The sequence below is a fragment of the Sus scrofa genome, chromosome 6 (assembly GCF_000003025.6).
Source record: "Sus scrofa isolate TJ Tabasco breed Duroc chromosome 6, Sscrofa11.1, whole genome shotgun sequence".
NCBI classification, from domain to species: Eukaryota; Metazoa; Chordata; class Mammalia; order Artiodactyla; family Suidae; genus Sus; species Sus scrofa.
The window spans coordinates 64,030,942-64,041,512 of NC_010448.4; the positions used below are offsets into that span (position 1 = coordinate 64,030,942).

Below are 10,571 nucleotides of genomic sequence, written 5' to 3' on the forward strand. Positions count from 1 at the left end.
ACTAGCCCTGGGACCACCTGGGGCTCTGCAGCCAGCCACCCAGTGACCCCGCCAGCCAACCAGTGCCCAGCAACCTCCTCACAAGGCAGGCCTGGCAAGCGAGCAGACCAGCAGCCAACCACACGTGCGAGACCCACGCACAGGAGTCAGCCCACCACAGCGGAAGAAGCACAAGGCCCACGTGGGGCCCGTGTGGGCATGTGGGACGCCTCTAAAAAGGCCATGTCTTCAAGGTTTGGAAGTGCAACCAGCCTGCCAGATACATACCAATAAAAGCAGGAAATGAGGTGAAATGAGGCGACAGAGGGACACGCTCCAAACAAAGGATCACACCTCAGAGGAAGAGCGAAGTGAGTGGGGTAAGCAACCCAGGAGAGAGTCCAGGGAATGGCTGTGAGGGTGCTCAGAGAAGCTGGGAGAAAAAGGGGCCGAGGGAGAGGCGAGACGCTGTTAACCAAGAGTTAGAAAAACAAAGACCCAGAGATGGAGACTAAATAACTGAAATACAAAGTACACGGGAAGGACTCGGCAGGTTAGGTGACACAGAAGAACAGAGTGGAAAAATAGATGACAGTGGAAATCACTGAAGCTGAACAGAAACAAGAATAAAAAGAAATGAGGAGTTCCCATCGTGGCGCAGTGGTTAACGAATCCGACTAGGAACCATGAGGTTGCAGGTTCGATCCCTGGCCTTGCTCAGTGGGTTAAGGATCTGGTGCCGTGAGCTATGGTGCAGGTTGCAGACACAGCTCAGATCCTGCATTGCTATGGCTGTGGTGTAGGCTGGCAGCTGTAGCTCCAATTTGACCCCTAGCCTGAGAACCTCTATACGCCATGGGTGTGGCCCTAAAAAAAAAAAAAAAAAAAAAAGAAGGAAATGAGAACAATTTAAGAGACCTCTGGGACAGCATCAAGTGAACTAACATTCACATTATAGGGGTTGAGAAGGAGAAGAGAGAGAGAGAGAAAGGGACAGAGAACAAATTTGAAGACATAAGAGCTGAAAACTTCCCTAACCTGGGAAAGGAAATAGACGTCCAGGTCCATGAAGCACAGAGTCCCAAACAGAATCAACCCAAAGAGAACCAGGCCCCAGCACGGTGTAATTAAACAGTAAGGATCAAACAAACGTAAAGAGGGAATATGGAGGAGTTCCCGTTGCGGCTCAGTAGAAGTGAATCCGACGAGGAACCATGAGGTTGCGGGTTCGATCCCTGGCCTCACTCAGTGGGTTAAGGATCTGGCGTTGCCGTGAGCTCTGGTGTAGGTCACAGACATGGCTCAGATCCTGCGTTGCTGTGGCTGTGGTGTAGGCTGGCGGCTACAGCTCTGATTCGACCCCTAGCCTGGGAACCTCCACATGCTGTGGGTGCAGCCCTAAAAAGCAAAAAGATTAAAAAAAAAAAAGAGAGAGAGAGAGAAAGGAATCCAAACATAACCTAGTCATCAAATCACAAGGGAAGAGAGCAAAAGAAGAGCAGAACAAAAAGAAACTAAAATAACAGCCCCAAAACATTAAAAATGACAAAAGGTACATAGCTATCAATAGTTACTTTAAATGTAAATGCAGTAAATGCTCCAATCAAAAGACACGGAGTGGCCAAATGGACAAAAAACATGACCCATACCTATGATACCCATAAGAGATTTATTTCGGATCTAGAGACACACGCTGACTGAAAGGGGATGGAAAAAGGCATTCCACACAAATGAAAATGAAGGGGTTCCCTGGCTCAGCAGGTAAGGAGCTGGCATTGTCACTGCTGTGGCTTGGGTTTGATCCCTGATCCAGGAACTTCCGCATGCCATAGGGTGTAGCAAAAACAAACAAACAAAAAAATGGAAATGAAAAAAAGCTGAGTTAGCAATATTTCTATCAGACAAGATAGACTTTAAAACAGAGACTATTATAAGAGACAAAGAAGGACTTTACATGCTGATCAAGGGATTGATCCAAGAAAAAGATATACCCATTGCAATTACATATGTACTCTGCATAGGAGCACGGCGCACCTAAATCCATAAGGCAAGTGTTAACGAATTACTAAAGGAGAGACTGACAGCAACACAGTAATAGTAGGGACTTCAAAACCACACATCAGTGTCAGATCGTTCAGACATCCAGGTCATCAAGACAGAAAATCTGTGAGGAAACACTGGCCCTACATGACAATTTGACCTGATGAACTGAACAGATCTATGTAGAACACTCCATCCCCAAAAGAGCAAAATACACATTCTTTTCAACTGTGCATGGAACAGTCTCCAGGATAGATCATGTGCTAGGCCACAAAACAAATTTCGATTTTTTAAAATAATGAACTACTCTTTATTTTGTTGGAGTTGATTGACAATGTTGTGTGAATTTCTGCTATGAAGCAAAGTGATTCAGTTACACACACATACATTCTTTCACATATTTCCTTCCCATGATGGTTCATCACAGGACAGTGAAGAGAGTCCCCTGTGCTGCATGGTAGGACCTTGTTGTTTCTCCATCCTGTAGACACTAGTCTGCATGCGTTAATCCCAGTCTCCCAGTCCATCCCTCTCCAATCCCCCCCTTGTCAACCACAGGTCTGTTCTTTATGTCCGTGAATCTGTTTCTGTTTTGTAGATAAGTTCATTTGTGACATATTTTAGATTCCACACATAAGGGATATCATATGGTATTTACCTTTCTCTTTCTGACTCACTTCACTTAAAAAATAATCTCCAGGTCCATCCATGTTGCTGCAAATGGCATTATTTTATTTGTACAGCTGAGTAGTATTGTACACACACACACACACACACACACACACACACATCTTTATCCATTCATCTATTGATGGACATTTAGGCTGCTTCCGTGTCTTGGCTGTTGCGAATAGTGATGACAAGTCTCGACAGATTTAAGGAAACTGAAATCATATCTGGCATCTGTTCTGACCATGTTATGGGACTAGAAATCTATACGGAAAAAAACCCTGCAAGAAACAAATACATGGAGGCTTAATAATATGCTACTAAACAACCAATGGATCCCTGAAGAAATCATTGATCCAGGGAGTTCCTGTCATGGCTCACTGAGTAACGAACCTGATGAGTATCCATGAGGATGTGGGTTCGATCCCTGGCCTCCCTCAGTGGGTTCAGGATCTGGCGTTGCTGTGAGCTGTGGTGTAGGTCGCAGACACAGCTTGGATCCCGTGTTGCTATGGCTCTGGCATAGGCTGGCAGCTGTAGCTCCAATTTGACCCCTAGACCAGGAACCTCCATATTCTGTGGGTGCGGCCCTAAAAAAACGAAAGACAAACATTTTAAAAGAGAGAAATCAATGAAGAAATAGTAATAAAAAAACCAGGCAAAAGACCTAAATAGACACTTCTCCAAAGAAGATATAAAGATGGCAGGAGGCACATGAAAAGATGCTCAACATCATTAATTATTAGAGAAACGCAAATCTAAACCACGATGAGGTACCATCTCTCACCAGTCAGAGTGGCCATCGCTAACAAGTCTCCAAATGACAAACGCTGGAGAGGGTGAGGAGAGACGCGAACTCTCCTCCACTGTTGATGGGAATGTAAATTGGTGCAGCCACTATGGAAAACAGTAGGGAGGTTCTTTAAAAAACTAAAACCAGAGTTTCCATATGACGCAGCAATCCCACTCCTTGGCATATATCCGGAGACGCCTAACTCCAAAAGACCCATGTGCCCCAGTGTTCCCTGCAGCACCACTCACAACAGCCAAGACATGGAAGCAACCTAAGTGTCCATCAGCAGATGCATGGAGGACGAAGAGGGGGCCCACAGATACAGCGGAACAGTACTCAGCAGTAAGACAGACAGACTGCCATTCGCAGTAACATGATGCAACTAGGATGCCCACACTGAGCAGCTAAGTCAGAAAGAGGAAGACAAATATCACACGGTATCACTTACAGGTGTAACTGAAAACGTGATGCAAACAAGCTGCTTTATGACGGAACAGAAACAGCCTCCCAGACGCAGAAAACCAGCTGATGGGAAGGGTGGGGGAGGGTGAGACACAGCAGGAGTCTGGGACGAGCAGATACAAACCACCAGATACCCGGCAGGTCAGCAACAAGTCCTGCTGTGCGGCACAGGGAACTCCCTTCCCCACCCTGTGATAAACCAAAACGGGAAAGTCCGCGAAGAAGAAGGCACACGCGTGTGGCCGAATCGCAGCTGTGCGGCAGAAAGGAACACGGCTTCACCAATCAACTGTGTTCCTCAGGACGAAAAATGAGAAGGCGGCCCAACAGCAAAACGGCGTGACTCTGATGGGCACCTCACGATGCGGGACAAACGCACGGCTGACAGCTCGGGCAGCCGGGCACCCGGCCTATCGGCGTGTCCTGGTCCAGTCTGTCCTCCCGGCTCGACTGACAGCGCTCCCTCTAACTCTTAACGCTCCTGGTTGGATGAAGATCTGTCTTGGATACTAAACCAAAAATGTCACTCAGCCTCACTTGTCACGAGGGAAAGGCGAATTCGAGCCGCACTGAGCTATTATTACGTCGGCATCAGACAGGCTGACACACAGCCTGACCCCAGGAGCCAGCACGGCTGGGTGTGAAGCAGCGGGAAGGTTCCGGCGCTGGGACCCGTGCTCGGCAGAGTCTGGCGTCATCTGGGAAGGCTCAACACATGCCCTCTGAGCCAGTACATTCCCGGGCTGCGGGAAGACACAGCCCCAGACGCTGGGACTTCGCTCAATGTCTGTCTCACAGGAGGTCCAAAGCCCGAGCTGAGTGCACGGGCTCCGGTCCAGGCCGGCCCGGTGGGCGGCCTCCCTCCCTTCCCAGGGGCTCCGGGACAGGATGGTCCACTTTCTTGCCTTTTCCAGTTTCTGGAGGCGCCCACATGCCCTGGCCAAGGCCCCATCTGACCGGCTTCAAAGTCATGATGTCAGCTCAGGCACTCTCTGGCTCCCTCCTCCGCCCCTCTCCCCGGAGAAGGACCCTTGGGGTTGCATGGGGCCCGCCTGGGTGACCGAGCAGGACCTCCCCCGCTCACGATCAGAGAGCAGCCTGAACCCCCGCCTGGGCTCCGAGGATCAGGACATGGCGTCTCCCGCGCCTCAGACTCAGCAATTCCTACCCTAGGCGTTCACCCCGCATAGCAACTGGGGCTGCAAAGTCTCACAAACAGGGTGTCTGAGGACACAACCAAAGTTCCTCTCGAGGTTCTGGAGGCCGGAGGCCTGCGGTCCAGGTGCCAGCTCGTCTGAAGTGCTAGGGAAGCGGCTATTCTGGGCCTCCCTCCAAGCTTCTGGTCCCTGGGCTTTGTAGCAGCACCAGCCCAGCCCCTCTGATGTTCTCTGCGTGTCTACCTCCAATGCCCTTTGATAAAGGCCCCTGTCGCAGGAGCAGGGCCACCTTCCTCCAGCAGGACGTCATCCCAACTAATTCCATCCCCGGGGACCCAACTCCCAAATGAGGTCATATTCTGACATATTGGGGGTGAGGACTTCAATGTATCTTTTTTTTTTTTTTTTTTTTTTTTTTTTTTTTTTTGAGGAGACACAACTCAGTTCTTAACACACACAAATCAGGAGCCACCATAAGGCCTCGCGGAGCAGAGCTCCCACCGCAGTGAGCCTGGGAACGGTCAGCAGCGGATCAGCAGGACTGGGGCTGTGGGGGGCCGTGCAGGGATGCGGATGGAGGCCTGCAGCTCTGGGCAACGGCGTGGATGACAGAGGAAACAGCAACTTGTCCTTCCGCCCCGGTCCGCCCCGGGCGAGCGGCGGAGCAGGCTCCAAAGTGGCCCCGGCTGGTGTCAGAGCCTGAGTTCAAGGCAGTCCAGCGTCAGCTACGAGAGCCCCTGTGGGGGTCGGGGCCAGGGGGACACAGCTCAAGCCTGGGAGGGGTGAACTCAAAGCACCTCCCAACAGAAGACGCGTCACTCACCAAAAGCGACGTCCCAGTGAAGATCCTGGCAGATGCCACCTCAACCAAGCGGTCAGAGCAAACGTCAGAACTCTGACCAACGGGCCACAGCGAGCCACCTGAGAGGAAGGAAGGAAGGCAGGCGGGTGACACATGGCGCCGATTCTGGGACTTTCCTGCCAGAGACGCAGAATGGGTATCTGATCGGGAGGAAACAGCTGAGAAACCTAAGGTAACTGCCTGTAACCTTCAAAGGTGTCCAGGTCATGACGTCAGGGAAAGCCCAAGGAAGGTTCTGGACGGAAGGGGACGAAAGAAACGTGATGACAAGTCAGTACAACGGAAGGTCCCAGACCAGATCCTTCTGGTTTTGTGACTTTATGGGATCAACTGGAAAAACACGCTTGCCTGGGACTGAGGACGCCACGGCGTGACCCGTCCATGTCACGCTGCCGACTGTGAGGATCCGGCCGTGGTGATGCCGGGGAGGGTCCCCGCGTGTGGGAAACACACTCCGAGGTGTCTGGAGCTGGCAGAGCATTACGGAGGCAACTCGTTCTCAAATGCTCCAGGAAAAGAAGTTGTTCATGCTGAACGTGAAATTTTTTTTTTTTTTTTTTTTTTTTTTTGGTCTTTTTGCCTTTTCTAGGGCTGCTCCCGTGGCATATGGAGGTTCCCAGGCTAGGGGTTGAATCGGAGCGGTTGCAACCGGCCTACACCAAAGCCACAGCAATTCGGGATCTGCGCTGCATCTGTGACCTACACCACAGCTCACGGCAACACCGGATCCTTAACCCACTGAGCCAGGCCAGGGATCGAACCCGCAACCTCATGGTTCCTAGTTGGATTCCTTAACCACTGCACCACAACGGGAACTCCTGAACTTGCAATTTTTATGTAAATTTGGGATTGTTGCAAACGTTAAAAAAGAATCTATACAGTATTATTCCACTTATGTAAGGTTTAAAAAGCAGGTGAACAATTATATTGTTTATAAATGGTAAAAGCTGGAGTTCCCATCGTGGCTCAGTGGTTAACGAACCCGACTAGCATCCATGAGGACACAGGTTCCATCCCTGATCTCTCTCAGTGGGTTAAGGATCAGGCGGTCCCTGAGCTGTGGTGTAGGTCGCAGACACGGCTTGGATCCCGTGTTGCTATGGCTCTGGTACAGGCCAGTGACTATGGCTCCGATTGGACCCCTAGCCTGGGAACCTCCATATGCCTCAGGTGTGGCCCTAAACAAACAAACAAACAAAAAAGGTAAAAGCTAAAGAAAATCAAGAAAATTAGAATTAAAAAGTCAGCCTGTGGTCATGGGGGAGGGATCTGCATGGAGCAAGGCAGGGGTGGGTTGAATTCTGGGGTGCCGACAAGGTTCTATTTCTGAAGAGATTACTGGTGCGGGCTTCCTAACCAGTCCTTAAAGCGTACCTGTGAATTATGCACCATCTGTCTGCACAGGCTACCTACTAGGCAATGCTTTGAACTCTGGGGACCCCAGCAGGCCCGCTTATCTCCCAGTTGCGCACTCGGCTTGTTCAAGCACTGTTTGCTAGATACATAAACATGAGCACATAAAGGAGGATTTGTTTACGGAAACACAATTATAGAGGCTTCCAGAAACAAGGTGACCATTAAAACCCAAGCTCAGAGGGCCTCGGGATTAGGACCAGCGCCCTTTTCCCTCTGGGGTCTCCTCTTCTCACCAGCCGGGCTCACTCTTGAGCTGTGCTTTCCTAAAGGTGCTAAGACAACCCCACAAGGTCCGCGCAGAGCCCGGAAGCTGCACCCCAGCCAGGGAGGGGTCCCTGAAACCAGCCGGCGACCCCGGCCCTAGCGGTTATTTCTCGGACAGAACTTGCGTGGGGAAGGCGAGGGTAGGTGCCTGGGGGGCGGCCAAAGCCCCCATGCCAGCCTCAGGCTCCGAGGCCAACCGACCCACCTGTCAGCGGGCCCACCTGGGCCCCAGCGTCGCAGTCAGGCTCCGGGCGGAGAGGCCGCTCTCTGGGCGGGGAGCCACTCCGCGGCTGCCCGCCGCGAGGTTGGGAGCCGCCAGCTCCATGGCAACGGGCGGCTCCATCGCGGGGTGGGGGTGCCGCGCGCTGCGCGCTTCCCCGCTCGGCCGATGGCTCGGTCCTGCGGCGCGGCCCTGCGCAGGCGCAGTGTGGCCGTGCGACCGAGGCGGCCACCTGCGACCCCAGCGCCGCGGGGTCCGCGCTGCGGACCTTCGCGCTGACCGAGGCCAAGGCTATGAGCCGACGGTCGCCAGGCAGTGGAGGAGGACCCCAGCGCTGCTCCGCAGCCCCGCCGCCGCGCCCGGCAGCCTGCCCTGGTTTGGCCCAGGCAGGCTGAAGTTAAGATTAGCTGCCAGTTTTAAATACAGGAGCGTTCACAGGAGATAGGGGCTTCTCGCTTCTCTTTAAGATGGAGACCGGACACAGTATTCAGCTGGGCTGGAGCTGAACTGAGCTTTCCCCACGCGTTCTCCAGTCCCCAGCATCCTGCCCAAAGCCCGGCAGGGCCCGTTCTCGCTGTGACCCGCCTGGCTCCGCGGGTGCGCGAGTTTGCAGCAGAGATGGAGATGCAGGGGTGGGAGGAAAGGTCCCCCTGCAAGTGAGAGGGATGGAGTGGGAGAGTTACACAGGTGGCTGTAGAAGTCCCAGTAGGGGACCACAGACAGAGAGGAAAACCTAGGGAACTTTGGGAGGTCGCTGGTGGTTAATAATCACTCAAGAAGGCAGCAGGCTTGCTTTATAAAACCATAAATAAAAACGTGAGCTATGCCTCAGGGCTCTAAGTGAAAGACGAGATGAGGCCCGCATTCAAGTTCAGCAGGATAATGATCCCTAGGAGTAAGAACAGAATTGAAAGGAAAGATGACATTGCAGAGTAGGAGTCCTTCATTAGACCGAAACCTGAGGCGATTCAACACATTAGCATCCGTTACCACCTTCCGCTGACTTGAATAAGCATCATGACAGTTCTGGTTGGATCTTTTAGGGTCCAATACTCCCTTACTGGACTCGAAGGAGGAGCCAGTGACGTAACCCCTTCCTCACTATCCTTGGAGTATAAAAATGGGAGTGGGTTGGATGGGGAGCTTGGGGTTAATAGATGCAAACTATTGCCTTTGGAATGGATGAGCAATGAGATCCTGCTGTGTAGCCCTGGGAACTATGTCTAGTCACTTACTGTGGAGCCTGATCATGTGAGAAAATAGAATGTGTACATGTATGTGTGACTGGGTCACCATGCTGTACAGCAGAAAAAAAAATTGTATCAGGGAAATAACAATTTAAAAAAAATAAAGAATGTGCACATGAAAAAAATGTAGTCCACCAAATCCTCAGGGCAGTGCCTCTTTGCCTATCCGTGTGTATCTCTCACAAGCGTCCTATCTTAATAAATCTATGTCTTGCCTATTTCTTTGTCTCTTGTTGAATTCCTTCTGCACTGAGACACAAAGAACCTGGACTTCAGTAAGTCCAGAACCAGGTGAGTGATTCTAATGAAAAAACTTGGGTTCAGGTCCCAATCCGGGCCTTGGCTGGGTTCGGGTCATAAGTGTCAGTTGCACAAGTGCACTCAATGCTGGGCCCAGAACACAGGTGGATCGGCTCATCCACTGCCCTCACAGAGCCCAACGCCTGCAGGAGCCTTGCAAGGCCCCTGGCCCTGCTGGCCACTCATTGGCTTTCACCAGTGGCTGCTGATGCCAAGGTGAAACCCAGGAAGCCCTTCGGTTTTGTCCTGGGATGGCAATCCATCAGAGCCATCGAGCTTGCAAAAAGCACAGCATCTGTGAGAACTGTGGGCTTTATCCAAGTAACGGCATATCACCTCTACCTGCAGCCCTGCAGTGACGCCCGGGCCTCTTCCCTTCTGGACTTGGACAGAAGTGAGTCATCACATCAGCTGTGACAGGTTCTCCAAGAGAGGTTATTCATCTCTGCCCTGCCCCCCCCAAATTATGGGCCTTCTTCTGAGGCAGGAGATAAATGGGCCCCAGGCTGAGCAGCTGGAATCTGTCCCCTCTGGACAGATACTTCAAGATAAAGATGACGGCAGGAGCAAGGAGGAGCTGCTTCCTGCTTGGGTAAAAGATAAAGAGACCACATATTTCTCATTCTTGGGTCAAGGAGACCTCTGGAACTACCCACGTGCAGAAAGTTTCCTCAGGGGTCGGAGAAGGAATGGGCCCCAGAGCGCAGTCCATCCCACCAGCTTCCCAGAGGGCCCCAGCTGGACTCCACCTTGGCTGAAAGATGCTCACACACACAGGGGAGGGCCCGGGTCAGGCCAAATACGACTCAAGGCTAGGCGAAGCAAGATGATTGGCCAGAGGAAGCCTGGAAGGCCTGCCCCATACAAGTCATTTAAGCCACCCCCAAGCTCGTGGTGCTCTCTCTCTTCTTCTTCTTCTTTTTTTAATAGGGTCTATTCCGGAGGAGGATAAGTAAGTGGCAGTTTTATTTACTTTCTATTTTTTATTTATTTTTTGCTTTTTTAGGACTGCACCTGCGGCGTGTGAAAATCCCCAGGCTAGGGGTTAAACCGGAGCTGTAGCTGCTGACCTACACCACAGCCACAGCGATATGGGATTGGAGCTGTGTCTGCGACCCACACCACAGCTCCCGGCAACGCTGGATCCTTAACCCACTGCGTG

General features: G+C 51.7%; 1 protein-coding gene across 4 annotated transcripts in view; it reads right to left on the minus strand.

The window, feature by feature from the left end:
• Nucleotides 1-7,958, minus strand: part of CFAP74 (cilia and flagella associated protein 74) — a 62,889-nt gene extending 54,931 nt beyond the window's left edge. For all 4 annotated transcript variants that reach the window (XR_002344845.1, XM_021095193.1, XM_021095194.1 and 1 more), the window contains exons 1-2: nucleotides 7,848-7,958; nucleotides 5,924-6,021 (exon numbers count right to left, since the gene is read on the minus strand). The gene's annotated coding sequence lies outside the window, so the exon portion shown is untranslated. The remainder of the gene's footprint in view (nucleotides 1-5,923; nucleotides 6,022-7,847) is intronic.